The sequence below is a fragment of the Phyllostomus discolor genome, chromosome 13, assembly GCF_004126475.2.
Source record: "Phyllostomus discolor isolate MPI-MPIP mPhyDis1 chromosome 13, mPhyDis1.pri.v3, whole genome shotgun sequence".
Taxonomy (NCBI): domain Eukaryota; kingdom Metazoa; phylum Chordata; class Mammalia; order Chiroptera; family Phyllostomidae; genus Phyllostomus; species Phyllostomus discolor.
This window is the reverse complement of record NC_040915.2, coordinates 23,692,305-23,714,284: the sequence shown is the minus strand read 5'-3', so window position 1 is coordinate 23,714,284 and position 21,980 is coordinate 23,692,305. Positions and strand designations below refer to the sequence as shown.

Genomic DNA, 21,980 nt, shown 5'->3' with positions numbered 1-21,980 from the left:
TGATTAACATCCCAGGGAACTCAGGGACCTCGTCAGAAATGTGCGCCAATGACATCGAGGCTTAAGGGGGAGAACACAACACAGTTCCTCCCCTCAGTGACGCGCAACTGCTTTTTGTTTGTTTTCTTTGAAGCACATCGACATGGAATAATTACACAAAGATTTCAAGCAGACACACTGGCGTGAAAGGAGAGAAATACATTTTATGTGAATATTTTTCCAAAGGAAGGCGTCGGTCAACTGCTAAAGCACAGGCCATCTATCTACCTGTCTACTCACCCATCCACTCACCTATCTACTCACTCACCTAATAAATGTTTATTGTGCAACTACTATTTGCTAGCCTTGGGTTAGGTGCGTTAGAGAATATCATAAAAGACACTGTTTCTATGTTACAGGGCCAGGTTTGAGATCATTTCATTCTAAAAATTGCTACTGGGATCTGGGAGAAGCGGCATAAATTATCCTCCTTGAATAATTGTTCTGGGAACTATTCCGCAGAGGGCTTTGGGGCTGGGCTTTGACTCATGAGTACAATGTGCACGGGTCAAGGTACCACAGAAACAAAGGCGATAAGGCTGCCTGCCCGGGAATATTGCTTTTGTCTTCTACTCACACAGAAGGCCACAGACTGTTTTGTAAGCCTTGCTTCTTATAGCTCTGGTTAACAGATCACTTTATATTTTTTTAATGGTTTCTTACATGTAAATGTCTCCCCCAAACCCTTGCTTAGCTTGAGAAACAATGCATTTAAGATTGGGAGGGAGGATTCTTTTTAAATTCTGGAGAATTTAGGAAGATTTCTCAGGATGGCTGTGGTGGGTTGGCTGAAAGTGTCCTTTGCTATGGACTCACGCAACCCTCCCATTAAGCAGAGTTGGGGTCTATTTCCCCACCTTCCGAATCTGGGTAGGCTTTGTGACTTGCTTTGGTCAAAACAATGTGACTTGCTTTGGCAAAAAAATGAGAAGCTTGGACTCTTTCACTCCGTGTTTCGTTCTTCTGCCTCCTCGAAGGGGACGAGCCTAGGATGCTTTGCAAGAAAGATGTGAAAGGCAAGTGGAAGATGAGGCACGTGGAGAACCAAGGTCATCCTAGACCAGCTGACACGTAGGAGAGAACCCAGCCAAGGCCAGGAGGGCCCCCTGGCCCACCACGACTGAGCAGAGATGCAGCAGAGAACCCAGCCAGACCACAGACACCACCCGACCAATCTGCACACCCACAGACGATAACAGACGGTTGTTGTTTGAAGTCACTGAGTACTGGGGTGCTTCGTCATGCAGCACGGATTGTGGTAACAAGAAGGGACAAAATCACCTTAGAGAGGAGTCAGGGAATTCAGTCCAGCTCTGTGTTTGCACACAAAGGTGCCACACAGAATGATAACTCGGAATCCAGTTCTCCTGCTTAGTATTTTAAATATCCAACTCACACCTGTCTTTCAATGTTTAGTTCAAGTACAACAACCTCAACAAACCCCACTTCTATTCCCCTCCACTTAAACAATACTCTTTCCTCCCGCTGACCACTCACTGCACTTTCTCTCCCCTTCTCTTTTTGGAAGTCAGCACTTATTGTCTCAAATCAGAGCCATTTGTATCCATGTCATTCCTTTCTACTGGATTCTAAACCAATGCTTTCAAACTATCTGCGAGGAAGAACCACTTTGCTTTAATTTCCCATTCACTGCGAACCAAACCATCTGTGGTAGGCAGCATTCTAAGAATGACTCCCAGTGTCCCTCATCCTCTTAGACTCCCCTCCCCCTCGAGTGTGGGTGGAACCTGTGAATATGATGAGACAGTCGTGGGAACACCAGGCACCAGCATCTCCCCTTTCCCCTTGATTCAGCAAGAGACGCAGAGGAGCTAGGTGACTTGCCAAGACCACAGTGTGGAGAGGCAGTGGGCCTGCGCTCACAAGCACGCTTTTACAAGGTGAACGGTCTTCTCCCATCTCATAGCATCGCACTGTGCAGTTAGCATCCTGCCTATCAAAGCCCCAGGGTCTGTTTTACCTGAAACGGCTGCAAAATCCACCTTAAAACATTTCCCTATCGTTTCGACCCAGGACAAGCAATCCAAGGGTGGCCTGTTTCCTGCCTCCCAGAGTCTGAGTGACACCCAGGCTGGGCACGACCGCCTCACGGAAGGGCGGGACACACCTGCGGCGGCAGCAGTGGAAGCGGCAGCCTGCGAACAACTTCCTTTGCTAACTGGACGGGAGGAAGCACAGGACTGGAGAGGTGGGCGGGGCCTGAGAGAAAACATTCAACTCGGGTATTATCAAACTGTGTTCAGGGGATCCCTTCCGGATGCTGCATGGGAACTGGGGGCAGGGGAGTCTGGGCAGGAGGGGTTCCAGTCTCTTCTTCGTCACACACTCATTAGGCTTTCAGGTAAGATTGTGTGACCAGTGTTCCAATGCTAAGAAAACAAAAACACACACCAAATTTTTTGAAAACCAAGAATTTAAGCCAACCCCTTCCTTGCACTTTTTAAAGACAAACCTATAATTTGATTTGCAATTTTAAAGATAATAAAGGCACATGGTGAGAGAGGTAAAAAGTCAAAAAAGCATACAAGGAAAAATGAATCTTTCCCCATTCCCAACCCTTAGCCCACCTCCCTAGAGACAACCGCTCTCAACAGCTTCTTGAGTGTTCTTTCCAAAATTTTCAATAAGGAAACTGAGCCCCTGAGGTTGGCTTGTCTGAGATAATTCAGCCAGGGCTGTTTACTGGATGTTATGCTCCAGACATTTCTCTCTTCCTTTATACCTTGCAAGTCTTAAATGTTTCCACAGATTGCAAACTCTCTCCCCAATCCATCTGCAGCTTCAGAAACCACACATTATACATCTTCTGGCCTTACTCACTGAACAGGAAAATCTCAGGCCTTTCTCGTGTGACCATATTTCCCTATGGCCTTTGCATCATATGGCATAGAAACAACTAGAATCGCGTTCTCAGCTGGGCAGCATTCAAGCCGGGAGCAGCAGCTGTAACAGTGCATGCTCAGCAAGTGGTCTGGGCCAGGGGTCGGGACCCAGGCTGGAACCAAAGTCCTGGAAGGGGCAACCCCTTTGTACCCTTGCCCTCAAGAGACCCTCTAGCAGCCTCGGTTCCTCTCTGGGTGCAATGCCCACCTCTCCCTGGTCCCTGGCCCTCAGGCTGCTGCCCCCACTTCCAATCTCCCTGTCTGCTTGCCGCACCCCTGTCATTCTTGCATTCCCTCTCTGCAGCCCCCTTTCCCACCTGCCTTCCGCTCTACACCCACTTCCAGGCTGAGCCCATTTACTGCCTCCTCATAGCAAAGAGGACAGACAGAGCAGCCAGAGCCTCTTTCTGTCCTAGAGAAAACCCAGCCGGCCAACACTCACTGGGCTTCCTATGTGCCAGGCTATGCTGGCAGTTTATAGGCCTTATCCTCACAACAAGTCTAGAAGGCGGCACTACTGTCCTGTTTCATAGACGAGAAGATTGACTAGGACGTGGTAGCTGGCATGGGAACATGGGGCCGGCTAACCCAAGACTCAGGAGGGAATTCTTCAAGTTACTACAGCTGAGGAGTTGCTCTTGACCCTGAGGCCTCTGACGTCACACCCGCCCATGAAGCTGCCCACATCGTGTTCCTGAAGGGGACAAAACACCTCCGGTGCCCCCTGCAGACTATTAGCAATTCTCCTCCCTCTCAGGGCTCTTGAAGTGGACTCTGAGCGGAAGAGAAGGCCCTAGATCTGTGAAGAAATTAATCCCCACATTACTTGTCAACAGAAGTACAGACTCCCTGCTGTTGCCTAGGTTACCTGCCTGGAGCTTAAGCCACTGCCGATCACTCCCCTATTTACTTTAATTAATCAGATTGGCCTGGCTCCCTCCGGAGAGGTGCACAGCCCTCCCCATTCTCCTGGGATAAGCACAGAGGCTGGGGAGCCCGTTCATGGTGAAATGAGTGAAGTGCTTACTGCAGGCAGCCAGCCCTGCAGGCCAGTGTGGCCAGAAGGATGGCCACAGAGGGGCCACCTGGAACCGAGGTGTGAAAAGAGAGGCTCCCTGTCAATGGCATTCACTTACCGAGAAATTTCAACTATCGGCCCTGGCTGGCAAGCTTCGGCTGGTTAGAGCATCATCCTGATACTCCAAGGTTGCGGGTTTGATCCCCAGTCAGGGCAAATGCAAGAATCAACCAATGAATGCACGAATAAGTGGAAAAACAAATCAATGTCTGCCTGCCTCTCTCTTTAAAAAATCAATAATAATAATAATAAAAAAAAGAAATTTCAACTATCACTCAGAAGGCAAAAATACGCCCCCAGGCAGGGAATAATTATACATTGTATTATGCAGCCTATTCAAAAGCAAGGCGTGAGACCTGAGAAAACGGCTGTATGTGAACGGCCCCATTTCATATTTCATGCTTGTAAATGTTCCACAAGGAGGCATGGGAAGGTGGAAGCCTCTGTCTTCCTACGGCAGAGGGCTTAATTTCTGGGTAACACGCTCTGTCGGCTGACCTGCATCTGTGCGTGGACTCGACACGCATGTCCGGCTTTCAGCCCCTTCCTCTCGGAGTGCTTTTTAGTTTCTTAAAGCAGTCACAGATGACTGGACACGTGGCACTTACTGGGTCACTGTCTGAAATGTCAGAGCTCAAAGAACACAAAATTTATAGATAGATTAACTTCAGCTTTTTGCCAGATAGAAATGGACATGTAAGATAAGCAGACACACCCACACACACACCCTTGGCCTTGGAAGGCTTAAATGTAGCAAAATCATCTAAAGAAGCCTATGACTCTATTGTGAAACCCCACACTAAGCACACTAAGCAGTATTTGTTCTACAAAAAGCCCCACCCTCCTTTACAGGAGTTAAATATTTGCCCAGGCTGCTGTTCCTTCAATCACGTCACTAGTCCAAGCTCTCTCTCTCTCTCTCATTCAAGGCATAGGGTGAGCTACATTAAAGTTGTCCCCAGCAGGTTAATCCCCACTGACCACCTGCTGTGATTTCACACGTGACCCTGGGCTTGACACTTTAATGGCCAGGCCTCAGTTTCTTCATCTGAAGAAGGAGGAAGATAATGGCTCCCCAGGCTACTTCGTCAGCTCTGCAGAGGCTCAGAAAAGACCATGAACATGAAAGCATTCTGTGACAAGGAAGGGCCAGACATGTGGAAGTGGTCATCGCCACCTTCCGAGCTAGGTCACCCACGAAACCAGCAATCTCATGTTGTTCAGCTGCAGGTGTGAAATCACTTTGCCCATCTTCTCTGTAAAAAGCCTGTTGAGGTTGTGGATCCCTCCCATCTCCAGCCTGACCTGACCCTTGTTCTGAGGCAAAATGATGCTAAGTTCAGTTAAGTTTACCACTGGTTATCCAGTCACACACTAACCTGCAACTAGATAGAAGTCTGAAGTGTTCGGTGGGCTGCAGCGCCAATAAACCACACTGCTCCCAACATCTGAGACGACCTCATGAGAGAAATCCCCAGGGGGAGGAACCTATGCCCTCACAAGGTGCTAACTTGGCTTTGGTGATGGAGAGTCTGCTTATTGCATTATTGTATGTGCCAGCTGACCTTGCTAATAACTGCTCAAGCTGCAAACTTCCCACTAAAGTCACCATGTTATAAGCAATTATTTGGCACTGTGCAAAAATGTTAATTTCATGCTTGGTAAACACATCTCTTGTAAAAGACCAACCTGCCTATAAAAATTGCTTTTGATATACCCAAGATAATCTTTAGGGGAAAGAAAAAGCGAAAGAAAGAAAGGGGTGATTAAGAGAGGGGTATCCTCTTAATCACTTTTACAACCTTCTTTCTCTTGGGCCTTTTTTTTAAATGACAAAAGAGAGGTGTTGACAGGAAGGTTCACCAAGGAGGCAGAGGAATACCCAAATCAATGAAGACTAACTTCTAAGGATGCTTAAATGCTCCTTGCATGTTCATTGTGCACTTCCAATCAGGTGTGAGGAGTTTGGGAACCCTGTGAATGTCGCATGCTTTGGGCTGACCGACCTCCGGCATCTTAGAGTTAGAGGGCCCTGAGCCATGATGACTTTGGTCTGAACAGCTCCCAGGGCTGGTGAGGGAAAAAAAGGTCCGGCAGACCAGATACCCTGCCAGGTTCCCACGGAGGTCAGTGCAGGGGTCAAGATTCCAACCCAGAGACCCTGACTCCTGGCAGTGTGCATTCAGGAAACATGCCCTGGGCAGAGGGGAAATCTAAATCACTTTTTTTAAAAAATATTTTTTTATTTATTTTTACAGAGGGGAAGGGAGACAGAAAGAGAGGGAGAGAAACATCAGTGTGTGGTTGCCTCTCATGTGCCCCCTACTGGGGACCTGGCCCACAACCCAGGCATGTGCCCTGACTGGGAATCAAACATGCAAAACCCTTTGGTTCACAGGCCAGGGCTCAATCCACTGAGCCACACCAGCCAGGGCACTTTTTTTTAAAGTTAAGGAGAGTGACTCCAATCAGCCTCCTCCCCAGTGATTCCCTACAGCGCTGTGCGTTCCCTGACACCACCCCCTGGAACGAGAAGCCAGCTGAAGAAGCAGACGGCATAATTCAATTCAAGAGGCATTTCTTCGACATCTACGAGCATGCTTCTCGAACAGCACTGTGCTTAATCTTAAATATTCAGCTCGTATCCCAAATCTTACTCTCTGCTCTGTTGTTATATGGGTGTTTCACTTTCACTTTGCTTTAATATAGAAGTGTTTCTTTTCTGCTGTCTCCAAAGAGTTTGAGTATGCCTATGGCTTCTGGAAGCTGTGCCTCGTTTCTTTAACAAGAACTCACTGCATGGAAGCCCCTCCGTCCACAGGAAAAGATCCCAGTACCGACAGTATTAGCAGGTGCTAAACGCAAAACAGGGGCCTAACGGGCGGCAGGGTAGGGGACAGGGAAAGCGGAGATCAAACACAATTTGGAGCAAGGTTCTCCAGAAAAGGGGGTAAGGCTTATTTCGTTTTTGTTTAATGACAATCCTTATCCTTATTTTCCCTGGCTATAGATTTTGGAAAAGAGAAAAGCACAGAAATGAAAATTTAAACCCCCCACAGGAAACTGGGGAAAGGGTACACAAAATCTTTTTGTAATATTTTTACCATGGCACGTGAAATCTGCAGTTATCTTAAAATAAAATAATTTCTAAAAAGTCCTCCATAATCCCACCAACCCAATAATAACCATTGTTAACAATTATGTGGTGACACTCTTTATCTAGTTTCAACATATATGTCTGAAATCTGAAGGCCTAATTGGAGGTCTGGAACTGGCTTTCTTCACCTATCATTGTGTCAAGAGAAATTTCCCGTTATTATAAGTTCTTTGAAAGTATTTTCAAAGGGTGTATTATATTCTAATACATGGATGAATCATATCCCCTACTGTTGGACATTTAATTGCTTCCAATTTTCCATTATTAAATTTTTTTCATATTACACATACTTTAATACAGTAAGAATTTTTTTTTAAGTTTCAAAAAATATCCTGTACATCTCTCATTTCTGACTTCCTCCTCAGGCAGGACTCTCAGAAAGAAAATCCCTGGACCATTTTTTTTTTTGAGGCTGTCATTGCACTCTAACAAAATTCTTTCCTGATGGGAAATCAAGGTGGGCAACATTTTTTTTGTTGTTGGTAAATGAGGTTGAAAATGTCTCAAAAGCAGGACTCCAGGAGACTGCGAAGTGAGTGCCTAATTTGTAATTTTCAAATGCACGACCATCTGGGAGCCAGGCAAGAGGGTCCAGGAGGCCCCGAAACCCACCTGCCTGCAAAGCCAGGCGGGGCCTCATCCAGCTGTCATGCTCTCCTCACATCTCAATGCGGAACGGGCCCTGGAAAGAGATGCACTAAACCAGGACATATGGGACTGTCTTTTGTGAAAGGAGGTTGTTCACTCTGCTCCTAGGAGGGTAATAACTTGGGAAATATGCATAAACCATGGCTGCTAGGATATAAACAGCATGAAATTATCCAAACTTGGAGCCATTAAAGATGCACATTGTGAATTTAGAATCAAAACACTCTATAAATTCATAGCAAATCGGCGCATTGAAAAATCAGCCTGCAGACTGTAAAAGCGGTTGGCGTAAATGCTCCTGCCAATGCCCCTGACTCTATGTCCTGGGCGGGCACGTGGTGTGAGAGCCATGGGATTCTTGCGGAAGGCCTCGTCTGAGCCAGGAAAACGAGGCAGCTCCGAGGTCCCTTCCAGGGCGGACATTCTCGATGACTGGTTTCACCGTGTGTTCTGGAAGGGATGTGGCTCAGCCCTTCGTCATGTCTCAAGGCTGCCTGAGACCTTGCTGATTTTTCCATACTTGGGGGTGGGGGGTGGGACAAGAAACAAGGAACTTGGCAGGTTACAGCACTGTGTGTTCCCTGCCACACAGGGAACAGGCTTTGTACAGCCCCACCCCAAATACAGCTCCTGCCAACGAGGGAAGAGCACAGAGGGCTTAGAAAATTAACCTTTGGAAAATTAACCCTGAAAACTCTTTCTCCTCAGAAATTGTGTTTGCTGGCTATTTTAGTGTTTCCCTTGCAGAAGAGAGGAGAAACATTCCCCCCACCCCCATGCCTCCTCCCCACCCCAGGAGTGGGGTCAGGAGGGAGCCATGACCGGTGGCCCCCTTGGTGTCACTTTAGGCTCCCTGGAGGTCAGGATGCACCCTCCCCTCCGACCGCTGACACACGGGCCCGCCCACGAGTCTGGCTGTGGTTTCAGGCACTCCCTAAGAACGGGTGAGTGGGCTCCGTTGGGCCTGGGATGGAAGTGATTCCCCCTGCGGGAGGCTGAAACAAGAGTCTGTTTAGTCTCATCCTGACTGAGACTAAAGGGTCAAGCTGGAAAGCCGGGAAGACTTTTGACTTGTCACTGTCCCTTGGTATTCTAACATTTCCACCCCCCCCCCTGTGAAATACAGAAGGTTATATACATATATTCATTCAGATGATTGATACAGATGTCTTAGATGTATTGCGTCTTCAGCCACAGTTCCTGGCTCACAGCTCCCAAACCCCTGGGAACTTCCTAAGTGAGGAGAATGGCAACAGTGTCTCTTGTTATGTTAATGAGGTGGCTAGGACCCCACCCACGAAGGGGGCTGGTGGACAGTGGAGCCTACCAGGTGGTTAGAGGACTGGACCTTTCAGTCCCACCCCTGATTTCTGGGGAGGAGGATGGGGGCTGGACATTGGATCAATCAAAAACGGCCAATGACTTAGTCAATCGTGGCTACTTAGTAAAGTCTCCATAAAAACCCTGGGGACAGCTCTGGCTTTTCTTCAAAGAGTTGCTACGTAGGGGAACAGGAATGCTCACTCAGGTCACTGCTTACACACACACACACACACACACACACACAGAGGAACTGGGGCCAGGAACCCCATTCACCACCTCCCTATTATTTACCAGCCTTTTATTTTGAACAATTTCAATAGAAAGGTTATAAGAATAGTAAAAACCAGGAAACTCTTCACCTAGGTTTTACCAATTACTACTATCTTACAATTGCCCACTAACCTGTCTAAACATGTTTTTACCGAATCACATGAAAGTACATTACAGATGCCATGACGCTGGACAACCAGACACACCTCTCCCAAACAACAGACCACTCTCCCAAATCGCCCCAAGTCCATTATCACATCGGTTTAACTATTATCTAACATGCACTCCATACTCCAATTTCCCTCCTGTTCCCCAAGTTGCTTTTTATTTTAAAAATTGACATGACTCAGACAACATAAAATTCACCATTTTAGGCCCTGGCTGGCATAGCTCAGTGGATTGAGCGCGGGCTGTGAACCAAAGTGTCGCAGGTTCGATTCCCAGCTAGGGTACATGCCTGGGTTGCAGGCCATAACCCCCAGCAACTGCACATTGATGTTTTTCTCTCTCTCTCTCTCTCTCTCTCTCTCTCTCCCTCCCTCCCCTGTCTAAAATAAATAAATTAAAAAAATGGCTACACAAAAATTTATTTAAAAAAAATTCACCATTTTAAACATACAATTCAGTGGCTTTTAGCGCTTTCAGAAAGTTGGGCAATCTTCACCGCTAATTCTGAATCACTGTCACCACTGCAAAAAGAAACCCCATTTGAGGGACAGACCAGGGTCTGGCACTGCCCCTTTCTCCCTCCCGTAGGCCCTGGAAGCCACTGATCTGTGCTTCCGTCTCTGTGGATTTGCCTGTTCTGGACGTTTCACACAAACGGAATAACATAACACACAGCCTTTTGTATCCAGCTTCTTTTGGGCAGCATAACGTTCCAAGGTCCATCCATACTGCAGCACAAATCAGCACTTCATTCCTTTTTAGAGGTGATTATTATTTTACGGTATGGTTATACCACATTTTATATGTTCGTTCATAATTTGATAAACATTTGGGTTGTTTCTACCTCTTGTCCACTATGAATAATGCTGCTACTATGAACATTCATGTAGAAATTTGTACATGGACATACTTTTATTTTTTAAAATATATTGATTATGCTATTACAGTTGTCCCATTTCCCCCCTTCACTCCCCTCCACCCTGCACACCCTCTCCCACCCACATTCCCCCCCTTTAGTTCATGTCCATGGGTCACATTTATAAGTTCTTTAGCTTCTACATTTCTCATACTATTCTTACCCTCCCCCTGTCTATTTTCTACCTACCATCTATGCTACTTATTCTCTGTACCTTTCCCCCCTCTCTCCTCCTCCCACTCCCCTGTTGCTAACCCTCCATGTGATCTCCATTTCTGTGGTTCTGTTCCTGTTCTAGTTGTTTGCTTAATTTCTTTTGGTTTTGTTTTAGGTGTGGTTGTTAATAATTGTGAGTTTGCTGTCATTTTACTAAACTTGTTTTTATCTTCTTTTCTTAGATAAGTCCCTTTAACATTTCATAAAATAAGGGTTTAGTGATGACGAACTCCTTTAACTTGACCTTATCTGAGAAGCACTTTATCTGCCCTTCCATTCTAAATGAAAGCTTTGCTGGATAGAGCAACCTTGGATGTAGGTCCTTGCCTTTCATGACTTGGAATACTTCTTTCCAGCCCCTTCTTGCCTGTAAGGTCTCTTTTGAGAAATCAGCTGACAGTCTGATGGGAATGCCTTTGTAGGTGACTGTCCCCTTACCTCTTGCTGCTTCTAGGATTCTTTCCTTCATTTTTACCTTGGCTAATGTAATTATGATGTGCCTTGGTGTGTTTCTTCTTGGGTCCAACTTCTTTGGGGCTCTCTGAGCTCCCTGGACTTCCTGGAAGTCTACTTCCTTTGCCAGAATGGGGAAATTCTCCTTTATTATTTGTTCATATAAGTTTTCCACTTGTTGCTCTTCCTCTTCCCCTTCTGGTATCCCTATAATTCAGATGTTGGAACATTTAAAGATGTCCTGGAGGTTCCTAAACTTCTCTTAGTTTTTTTGAATTCTTATTTCTCCATTCTTTCCTGTTTGGTTGTTTCTTTCTTTCTTCTGGTCCACTCTATTATTTTGAGTCCCAGTTTCCTTCCCATCACTATTGGTTCCCTGTGCATTTTCCTTCATTTCTCTTATCGTAGCCTGCATTTGTTGATCTGATTTGCAACCAAAATCAACCAATTCTGTGAGCATCCTGATCACCACTGTTTTGAACTGTGCATCTGATAGGTTGGCTATCTCTTAGTCGCTTAAAAGGATAGGTTCTGGGGATTTGATTTGTTCTTCTGTTAGAGCCATCTCTCTCTCTCTCTTTTTTTTTTTTTGGTCTGGTCGCACCTGTTACGTATGAGGGGCGGAGCCTTAGGTGTTCACCAGGGCAGGGCATCTCAGTTGCTGGGTTGTGACATTGTATGTGGGGGCGGGGTTCAGAGGGAACAATGGTGGTTGCTCCATTCTCTCTCTTTTTTTTTTTTTTATTTCAATCATTGTTCAAGTACAGTTTTCTCATGCTCCATTCTCTGTGGGACCTCAGTCCCTTCTGCTGCTTCCCCCCAAGCAAACTGGGCCCCTCTAGTGCCAATTCCCATGTGGGTGGGCTTGTGCATGCAGTGGGACCCTCCAAGGACCTCTCCTGTGAGGCTGGGTGTCTCTCCGTGCACCTCAACTCCCACAGGTGTCCTCAATCAGTGCCCAGAGGCTCTATTTCCCAGCGCTGGGGTCCTGGGTTGCGCACACTGCCTTGCTTTACAATCGCCACCTCACTGGGTCTGCCGATTGCCACCCCTCGGCCGGGGTCCGCCAGCTGCCACTTGTGCACTCAGGGTCCACCTGCTGTGGTCTTGCGTGCCCCAGATGCCTTACACACTGGTCCCAACGCTCTCTGCTCTCCGTGCCTCGACCCCAGTCTGGCTGCTGGTCTCCACCCCTCCTACTGGTCTGGATGCACAGGTCTAATTCAACTTCTTGGTTGTCCGACTTCCATTCAGATCAATTTTCTGTCATTTCTGCATGTTATTCTGTTTTTAAATTGTCCCTATTTTAGTTATGCGTGGAGGTATGGTGCATCCACCTATGCCTCCATCTTGGTCGGAAGTCTATTTTTTAAAAATGTTTTATTTATTTTTACAGAAAGGAGAAGGGAGGGAAGATAGAGAGAGAGAAAAACAACAATGTGTGGGAGAAACATCGACTGGTTGCCTCTCGCACGCCCTCAACCAGGGACCTGGCACACTGTCCAGGCATGTGCCCTGACCGGAATCAAACTGGTGACCTTTAGGTTTGTGGGACGATGCCCACCCCACCGAGCCACACCAGTCAGGACACGGGTGTGTGTTTTCATTTCTTCTGGGCGTGTACTAAGAGAGGAATCACTGGGTCACAGGGTAACTCCACCTTTTACCTTTAGAGGAACTGCAGACTCTTCCTAAAAGCAGCTGTGCTCCTTCACAGGCTTGTCTGCACTGTAGTGAGTTCTGGCTTCTCCTCATCCTCCCCAACACTTGCTATTGTCTGTCTCCTAATTGCTTTCACAGCTGTTTTCCCCTCAAACCAGAATCCAATCAGGGATTCTGCATTATATTTACTTGTCACGTCGCTTTCATTTCCTTTAACCTGGGCCAGTTCCCAGCCTTCTTTCACCTTTTCTGATGTTAACATGCAAGTAACAAAAAGCACCTAGTCCCGAGAAGGGAATCCTCCCTGACTCTGGTGGGTCCTGAGGCCCCGTCTCCTATCTGTCATACTGGCCCTTTGGGAGCCACGAGGGTGCAGCCTGAAGGGAGGGGACAGCCTAGCCTTCTAGGAGCTCTGGCTGGAGTCCTGCTTCGTGCCAAGCAGAATGATGTCATGCCTTTGAACTGAAAAATGTTTCCCAACATCAGTACCCATGGGGGCTCAGGGGAAGGACAGTGGGTCAGGCTGAGGTGGAGGAGGCCATGTCTGAGGGGCACTGGGGAACCTGGGAGCCGGCCTCACAATGGCCCTTGGTGACACCTGCTCAGCTAGGCTGTTTTGAGTGTTGGAGTTAATTGGGGTCACTGAACTACAAGGGGTGGCCCGGGAGAATAAAGCCCACCAGCCCCACCACAGTAACGAGCTTTGACATGTTATCACACCTCAGATTGTGGCTAATTAAATCCTCCACAGCTTCTCTCACAGGAATGAAGATAAAGCATGGAGCTGGGGGGACGCAGCAGGGAACCCGGGGACCTAGTCCTGGCTTAGCCGTGGATTCTCTCCAGGACGCCAGGCAGGTAAATCAATGTCTCCGGGCTCCTCCCTAGTCTATACTGTGGGGGTGGAGGGACACGTGAGGTTTCCGTGAACATCAAGGAGTCTCTCATTCTAGGCAGGATACTGTCAGTGCCTGCTACTGAACAACTGAGATGCATTCTCACCAAAGGGAAGTCACAGGAAGAGCTAAATGCAGTATGGCTAACACCTCCGAGGTCACCATACTACTAGTAACTCACAGGAACTACCTCGTCACACTCACGCAACACCTCATGGTTCCTCTGCAGAGGTTACCTTCCTCGGCCCCATATAGGGCAGAAAGGGTCAAGTTATTCTCATTTTGCTGATGAAGGTTCACATATCTGACATTCACTCATTCATGCTTTAAAAATTGTTTTTATTTCTTGATTTCAGAGAGAGAGAGAGAGACTGATTTGTTGTTCCACCCATCCATGCATTCATTGGCTGCCCCCTGCATGTGCCCTGATGGGGGATCGAACCCGCACCTTTGGCACATCAGAATGACGCTCCAACCAAGTGAGTTGCCCGGCCAGGGCATCTTTAGTTCTTGAACAGTAATCATGAAGCATCCACCATGTGCCAGGTGCTGTGCTAGGCCCTGGGGGCACCACGTGGAGCTAGATGGGTAGGAATTTTCCCTCTTGAGCTTTCGGTTGGGCAGGAAACAGAAATGAGCAACAACAAAACACAAGCAATGCTTGGCCGAGAGAATTGCAGGGAGCCCGTGTGGGGCCCCTGACCTGTGCTGGGGTTTTGCCTCAGGTGTCGTTCACAGAGGGCATGACTCCCAGTCCAGGGCTTGTTCCAGTCTACCGGGGCTGTGGCAGACACATGCTTCAGGCGGTAAGAATCAAGCTCTTTCCTGGGGCCTACCCGGCTGGAGGAGAAGGGCAATGGAACATTTTTCTCCTTGGTGCTAAATCAGAGCTCCAGAATGAATGAACTCCAGTGCCCGAGGGCCTCAGCTCCTAAAGAGGCAAGTAGCTAGGGCAAGACTCCCAACGGATTTTTGGCTTTGAGTAAACTCCACGAGTTGACTTCACCCACAGCATGTGGTGCTGCTGGACAGAGCCACGAGCTAGGTCCCTCTCTTTTGGGCCTCAGGTTCCTGGTCCCCCCTCCCTCCTGTAAGGTGAATAGGTTGAAATAATTCTTGCCCTTTAGCTCAAATGTACGTATGAACCTTCAAAACATTCTCTCTAAGCCGAAGACAAACCATGAGTTGATGCCTTTCAATGGTGCCTCATAAAATGAAATTCAGTGTCAGGAAGCTTTATTGACCTCTGAAGTCAGGTTCTTCGAGGCCGATTGGCTGGACACAGCCATTTAAGAATGCCCCCCTCCTCCCATCGCACCTCACACTGCTTTGCAGTTAATAGGGCCATCCCATAACTCATCCCATGAGAGAGAGAGGAGAGAATGGCCGGTGTCTGTGCTTTCTGCAAAGGCTGGTTCATAAAGCAATATTTATACATTCCCTTTAACCTGACATTGCATAAGATCTATTACCAGTTAATTAAATTGTAACCGTTTCATACATTGACTTCTGGTTGTGATCAGCATCTAAATTTACAGATCCACAAGGCCGCATTGACTTGAGTGAAGAAGCTAAATAATATTCACTTAAAGGAGCATTAAATTGTGCAGAACCATCATGAGAAGTCAATAAAGGCTTCATGTTAAACAGAATTTAAAGAGATGGTATTTACTACTGTACTCCCTTGAGAAACATAGGCCTTGAAAAGTTATTTCTACCCCTGTGTTCCCTGTGACTACAGTGGTTTTGACAATTTTCTGATCTGTTTAAAATGAACGATTGAAAAACTTCATTAGACGTATTTGCATTCATCTAAATGGGGAGGGGGGTGAAGGGTGCGTCCTGGATCCTGCCACGGTCCTGAAGGGAAAAGAGACAGGAGACTAATTAAGTAACAAAGGCTCAGCCAGAAAATTCCGTTCCAGAGGCGTAATCTCCTTTGCCAGGAGCAGGCAGATGCCTGGCTGAGCGAGCTCCAGCCTGCTCAGCCTAGCCTCCCTCCTGGGCGCGAAGCGTGCAGGCGGCGAGTGTCTGGAATAACAATGGGGCTGCGGACAGCTCCAACACCTCACCCATGAAGGACGAGAATCCGGAGTCTTCCAGCCTCGGGAAGGAGACTCAAAGGCACCAAAGGGTGGCTTTTTCCTTGGGCAGGGATGGTTACCATGGTCTCTCTGCCTCTGTTTTTTCCTCTAAAGCACGTATGCTTCTCAGAGGAAAACGAACTGCTTTGGACCAACACACGATGGCTACTTAGGTCAAAGTGGCCAATGCACGCAGTCAACACACAAACCAAACATCCTCAAGTACCTTTCCCCCCAAATGTCAGTTTTGAGGGGGTTTGTTCATGTTTCTTCCTTGGGTCTAGATGATAAAGTCATCTCTGCTCCGAAAGAAAAGATGCAGGGTTAAGGGCTGGGATTGTGCCTTCTGGATTTTATAGTCCCTGGTCCTAGCGCAGTGACTGGCACACAGAGGGGCCAATCAAACGTCCGCTGGCTGGCATTGGCTACGCTTCGTGTTGCTGAAGCTAAATTTAACTCTGCTACTTCCGGTTTGGAAGAATATCACCCTTTAGAGTATTTTGAGGACAGCGACTCATAACACATCCTAAGTATCACAAACACCAAAGGTCAAAATCCACAGTGAAGAGCCATGATTTTCAAGCAGCATTCCACGGAGGCAGAGGGGTCAACAGACACAACTCACAACTCAGGTTGCGTTACGGAGGGGGCGAGAGGCTGCAGGGATGCTGGCCCCATCTCATGTCCGTGTCAGGGAAAACAATGCACCTCCCCCTGTTTCCTACGCTAGAGTCTCCCACATCCTTTGAAGAAGACTGTCCTCCAACTGGATAGTCACACAATTTCAAAGTATCTCCCTACAAGATGACCTATTGATTGAAAAGCCAAAGAACAGTAACTTTATCCTGGATGAACCTGGCACCTGTCACCTGAATACTACCAGTAGTAAGACATCAGGTACCCCTAACGTGACGCCCCGAGAAGGGCACAGGTCACTCCTGTCGTGTTCTTGCCCAAATGCGTCCAGCAGATCAGGGGTAATGTCAGACAAGCCCGAACAGAGCACATGCTACAAAATAATTGGCTGCTCCTTCCAAAAGTGTCACGGTCACGAAAAACAGACAAGACCGAGGCAACGTCACAGGTTGGAGGAGACTAAAGACGTGTGACAACCAAATGTAACGTGGAAGCCTGGGACAGAAAAAAGAACATTCATGGGAAATTTTGGCAGGTTCATATGAAGTCTATAGGTCGGTTAATAACACTGCTCCATGGCCCAGATAATGGTACTATGTAAGACGAACACAGTACCTGGCTGTGTAAGATGTTAACACGATTAAGAGAAGGTGGGTGAAGGGCACAAAGGATTACTTCTGTAACTTTTTTTGGTAAATCTAAAATTATATCAAAATAAAAAGTAAAAAAAGACAAAAACCAAACTAAATAAAGTTAAAAAAAAACACCATCCAAAAGAAATATCATTGGACTTTTGGCGTGATCTTCACACAGGGCAGTAGAGGCAAGCCTTGCTGGGTTGCCGACAACAATGAAACGTCATGGTCGAAGCTACGAGTTTTGAATTGTCCCGAATAACCAGGCCATAATGTTCTGCACCTGCCTGGCAGAAAAAGTTCCACAGGACAGGAAATAAGGACCATTCGCAGAGATGACCAGGCTGGCCATTCTGCACGAGGGCCAACAAACCGTAGAAAACCCACATCCCCCGAAGTGACAGGATCCTAGCAGGGATCAGCGAGTGGGCCAGTAAACGCCCCATTTATCCGGTGCTCAGTCCCAAAGCCTTCATCGATGGCTTCCCAGTGTGAGTCCGCACTGGACAAGCCCCACAGTCTTTGGATTTATTTATAGAAAAATAACAGAATCCCTGTCCTGCCCCCTTTACTAAGTAAGGTATAGGTGTGAATTTTAATGCAATTCGTTTAAAAAAGCTAGACTCTCTGGTTTCTCCTGGCAAGGCTCGATGACTCTCTAGAATGAAGTGAAGACCAAGTAGTGCTGGAGAACAGCTCAAGCCAATACACACGAAAGCAGGAAAAGGCACCGCAGCTGAGAGACCCTGGAGAAGAGGCCTTTGGCCTCTGGTCCTCCAGGGAGCCTCTGGACCAGTGGGAGGTCTGCTTCTCCCTCAAGGCACAGGAACTGGAATGGGAGACACGGGATAAGAGAGGCGGGAGAGAAGGAAGCAGGCAGCAATGAAATCAGCTCAGGTTTCGTCTGAAAAGTTCCTAAGGACGGCCGGCCACCCTCCCCACCCACCCACAAGTCATGTCCAGAAAACAGGGTCATGTTTATTCTATGGATTCTCATGACCACTGAAACGTATTCTAACCTCTAGGAAGCATGCAGCAAAATGGCTTTAAAAATGTTCATTTTGGTTCACAATATCAATATATTCTGTTAGTACAAACAAGTGCTTTAAGAAAGATTATTTTTTACATATTTAAATCTCAAAAACACAAACACATCTGCAAAATCCACTCATCCAGGAAACCTAGCTCCCTAATGATGCCAGATAAATGAGGCGCTGCTCTGGTAGGGAGTCGGGTTAAGACCCTAGGAAATTCATATTGTACGTATATTAGTTATGCGTGAGAAAATAAAGCTTGCCCTTGCTTTTTCTATTATGAAAAGTGTCGCTCTGGCAAATGTCCCAACAGTGCTTTCATTTTTTAAAGAGAGCATCTCAACTGCTGATAAGAGAGTGAAGTGGCATTAAAATTCTGCATTCGGTCCTTTTTTCTTGGAAAGCCAGGGTCCTGACTGAGTGTGTTTATGCGGTCCTTGAGACACATAATGAACATTAAGATATCTGTTGTTTTAATGTAAAAGCAGGCAACTGCCTGCTCGGCTTCCAGCCCTTTTTTCTAGAACCTTCACCCTGATCTTGGGGAACCAGCCTTCTCTCACTGTCAGTACATGATGTTTGGGCGGGGGCTGGCCTCTCCCCCAGTTTCATAAATGGGAAGTTGACCCCAAGAGGGTGGTGTTTTCTTGACCACAATGAAAGAGTTACTCGGCTCAAAGTAGACCCAGACGACCAGTTCAGCGACCCTGACTGCAGCATCAGCGGAGAGCCTTTCTCTTTCTGCAGGCTGCAGGAAGGCTGCCTGGGGCTACCGGAGGCCTCGGTGCCTGGAGGGGGACAGCGGCTCTGAGCAGAGACCCCGGAAGACATCTGAGCCAGGCTCCCACCATGCCTGAAGGCAGCGCCTCCCCCATTCTCAGTTCATAATCCAACACATTCCCTTTGTGCTTAAGCCAGTATGGGAAGTTTGTCACTTGTAACTGAAAGCATCTTAAGACAAATGACTTAAAAAAAAAGAAAAAGAAAAGAAAATACTGGGAAGCAGAGATAAAGTATGGTTTTCTAACCTCCAAAATTCAACTTTAAGATCCAGGGTGCAGGCAATTCCACACAGGTAAAATACAGTCACAAGGGCAGGAGAGCATAAAAAGCCCTGACCGGCGTGATTCAGTTGGTTGGGGGCTGTGCCGCAAGGGAAAGGTTGCTAGTTCGATTCCTGCTCTCGGCAGGGGCCTGGGTTGTGGGTTCAGCCCCTAGTCAGGGCGCGTATGAGAGGCAACTGATCCATGTTCCTCTTTCACAGTGATGTTTCTGTCCCTCTTGTTCTCCCTCCCTTCACCTCTCTCTAAAAAACAAATAAAATCTTTAAAAAAGAGCATAAAGAAGTCAACAGAACATTGGTTTTGAGGCCAGCCAACAGGACTCCAAAGTGACTCTGCAACTGGCTGGAAACGGAGCCTTGGGCAAGTGCTGAATTCCTCTGAGCCACGGTTTGGACAGGTCGGAGAGGGGAGTGGTAACTCCGCATGCTTCACAGAGAAGCGAGAGAGACAACGAATGGAACAGCAAAGTGTTGCCTGATCCAGTAGGGTCATCCCTTCCCTTTGCTGGGTGCGAGGTCAGATGGGAGGAGAAGGGCTGAGCAGCCAGGTTTGGGGGAGCAGCGGTTGGGGCCCGTGGGGAAGCGCTCGCATCAATTGCGGCGAATCTGAAACAAGCCATGGCACCCACACGGGGCGCCGCTGGGGCAGGACAACTGTGTGAACCAGGTATCTGATTATTAACCCCGTCACAAATCCCCCTTTCATGGGACTGTTTATGTCTAACGTTTAGGAACACAATCACATTCAACCAATGGAACTTCTGGGCGCTTATCTGGTGCTGGGCTTTTAAAAAGCGGGCTCCTGTAACACACCAGGAAAACCTCGCTCACTTGGCGATGCAAAATAATAAATACATGAAAGAAAAGAACGAAAATAGACAAAATCAAATGAGGTAAGTCAAATCAACGAAAAAAGGTCTCAAACAGGAGGGCTGAGGCCACCTCCAATCTACAAGGGGCCACACACAGTGTTTTGTGGAAATGAAACAAAACGAATATTGCTAACTACTCAAAATAGTAGTTAGCTACTAGAAAGTTCTCTCAAAGAGCCAAATGTCCAGCCTCTCGATAATGACCAGAAGGCCTGGCCACCTGGCCCTGTGTTCCTGTATGGCAGCAGCTGGCGGCAACTAGGTTGCCAGCAGATGACCCTCTGGGGGGCGGGGGGGGTGCGTGTTCTCCAACTTGCCTCCCCAGTTCGCCCCATCCCGACACAGGCAGGCATCACTCATGCAAGTGGCTCTGTTAGCGATCTGCATCTGTTACCCACGAGTAGGGAGTAGATCTGGGACCTCAGGAAACTATCAGCAGGCTCTTCCGCCAAATTCCTCATTCCAGCCTGGCTACCCAGTGGCCCCACCCAGAGATCAGTGGGACACGAAACCATGAAGTGTAAGTTCAGGGCATACTGGGAGTCTCATCATGCGTGGACAAGATGTTTGCACTTAATGGCTTAGGTAGAAGAGAAAGGGTAAAGGTTTTTTGATAAGAACTGACACCTAGATCAAGCTACCCAGTGGTCATTTCTCACTGCAGCCCCTTCCTCCTTCTTAAAGGAACTCTGATTTTGTTCAGTTATCCATCCTATAGGGTTTATGTGTCTATGTAATGTCTGGAGCTATGGCAACCATTCTGTGCAATGAGGAACTTGAACTTGGGGAGAACTTGCTGAGTATGGCAGCACAACGACAGAAAGATGGCAGGAATACAAATCTCAGGTGATGTTGCTGGGCCACTGAATTAATTAATCTCACAATTGCCCTTCTGCTAGTGTTCTTGTTACAGGAGATAATAAATCTCCACATCATTTAAATGACCTGGGTCTTCTATTACTTGCAGCTCAAAGCAGCCAAAATTATAAACGGGTTTTTAGGGAAAATAATTTAAAAACCCACCTAACCACTGATAGGTAAGACTCTAAGAAATGCCGCATGCCCTCAGTGGTCCAGAGGACTCATGATCTATTGGTTGCCCTGAACCATTTCCCAGTTCTGAAGAAACCCAGAGAAGGTTCCAGTAGCCAGCTTAAGTTTACTACTTAATCTCACAAGTCTAATTGGCATCAAGCTTTTAAAGGAGTTGATCCCAGGGAAGAGGGAGAAAAATGAAAAGGAAATAAAATTGAACAGTGGTCTGCAGAGAACGCCAGCTGTGTGTGATTGATTTCCATGTAATCACCATCGGTCTCCCTAGAATTCCTTTACCAGGTCTCTGGTGCAGGGTCACAGAGAGGTGCGATGCCATTCCTGTGTGGAGTGGGGTTGGGAAAACACATGCTCTCATATGCACCCGAAGGCCAAGGTGACGAAGCCAGGTGATCTGGTGGAGAGCAAGAAGAGAGATGCTTTTCTTCTCTCCCACAAACTAAGAGGTCACCGGTTCGGTTCCCAGTCAGGGCACATGCCTGGATTACAGGTCAGGCCCCCAGTTTGGGGGCATGTTGAGCGCATGTCGAGGGCATTCAAGACTCAACTGATAGGTGTTTCTGTTGCACACCAATGTATCTCTCCTGCTCTTCTCCCTCCCTTCCCCTCTCTCTAAAAATCAATAAATAAAATCTTTAAAAAAATAATGCACGAAGCAGAATCAGACTACCTGGGCTCGACTACTGGTTCCTTCATTTAGTAGCTGTGTGACCTTGAGGAAATTGTTCAACCACTCTGTGCCCGTTTTCTCATCTGTACAACAGAAGCAATAATGTTGCACCTTATGGGGTCATTGTGAGAACTAAAATACTTAATACACTTAATTCCTTAAACAGTGACTGCTGCAGAGTAAGCACTTGACAAGAATTTTATT

General features: G+C 47.3%; 1 protein-coding gene across 2 annotated transcripts in view; it reads right to left on the bottom strand.

Annotated features, from left to right (window-relative positions):
• GALNT10 (polypeptide N-acetylgalactosaminyltransferase 10) overlaps positions 1 to 21,980 on the bottom strand; it is a 180,234-nt gene that overhangs the window by 114,802 nt on the left and 43,452 nt on the right. The gene's annotated exons all lie outside the window — the stretch shown is intronic.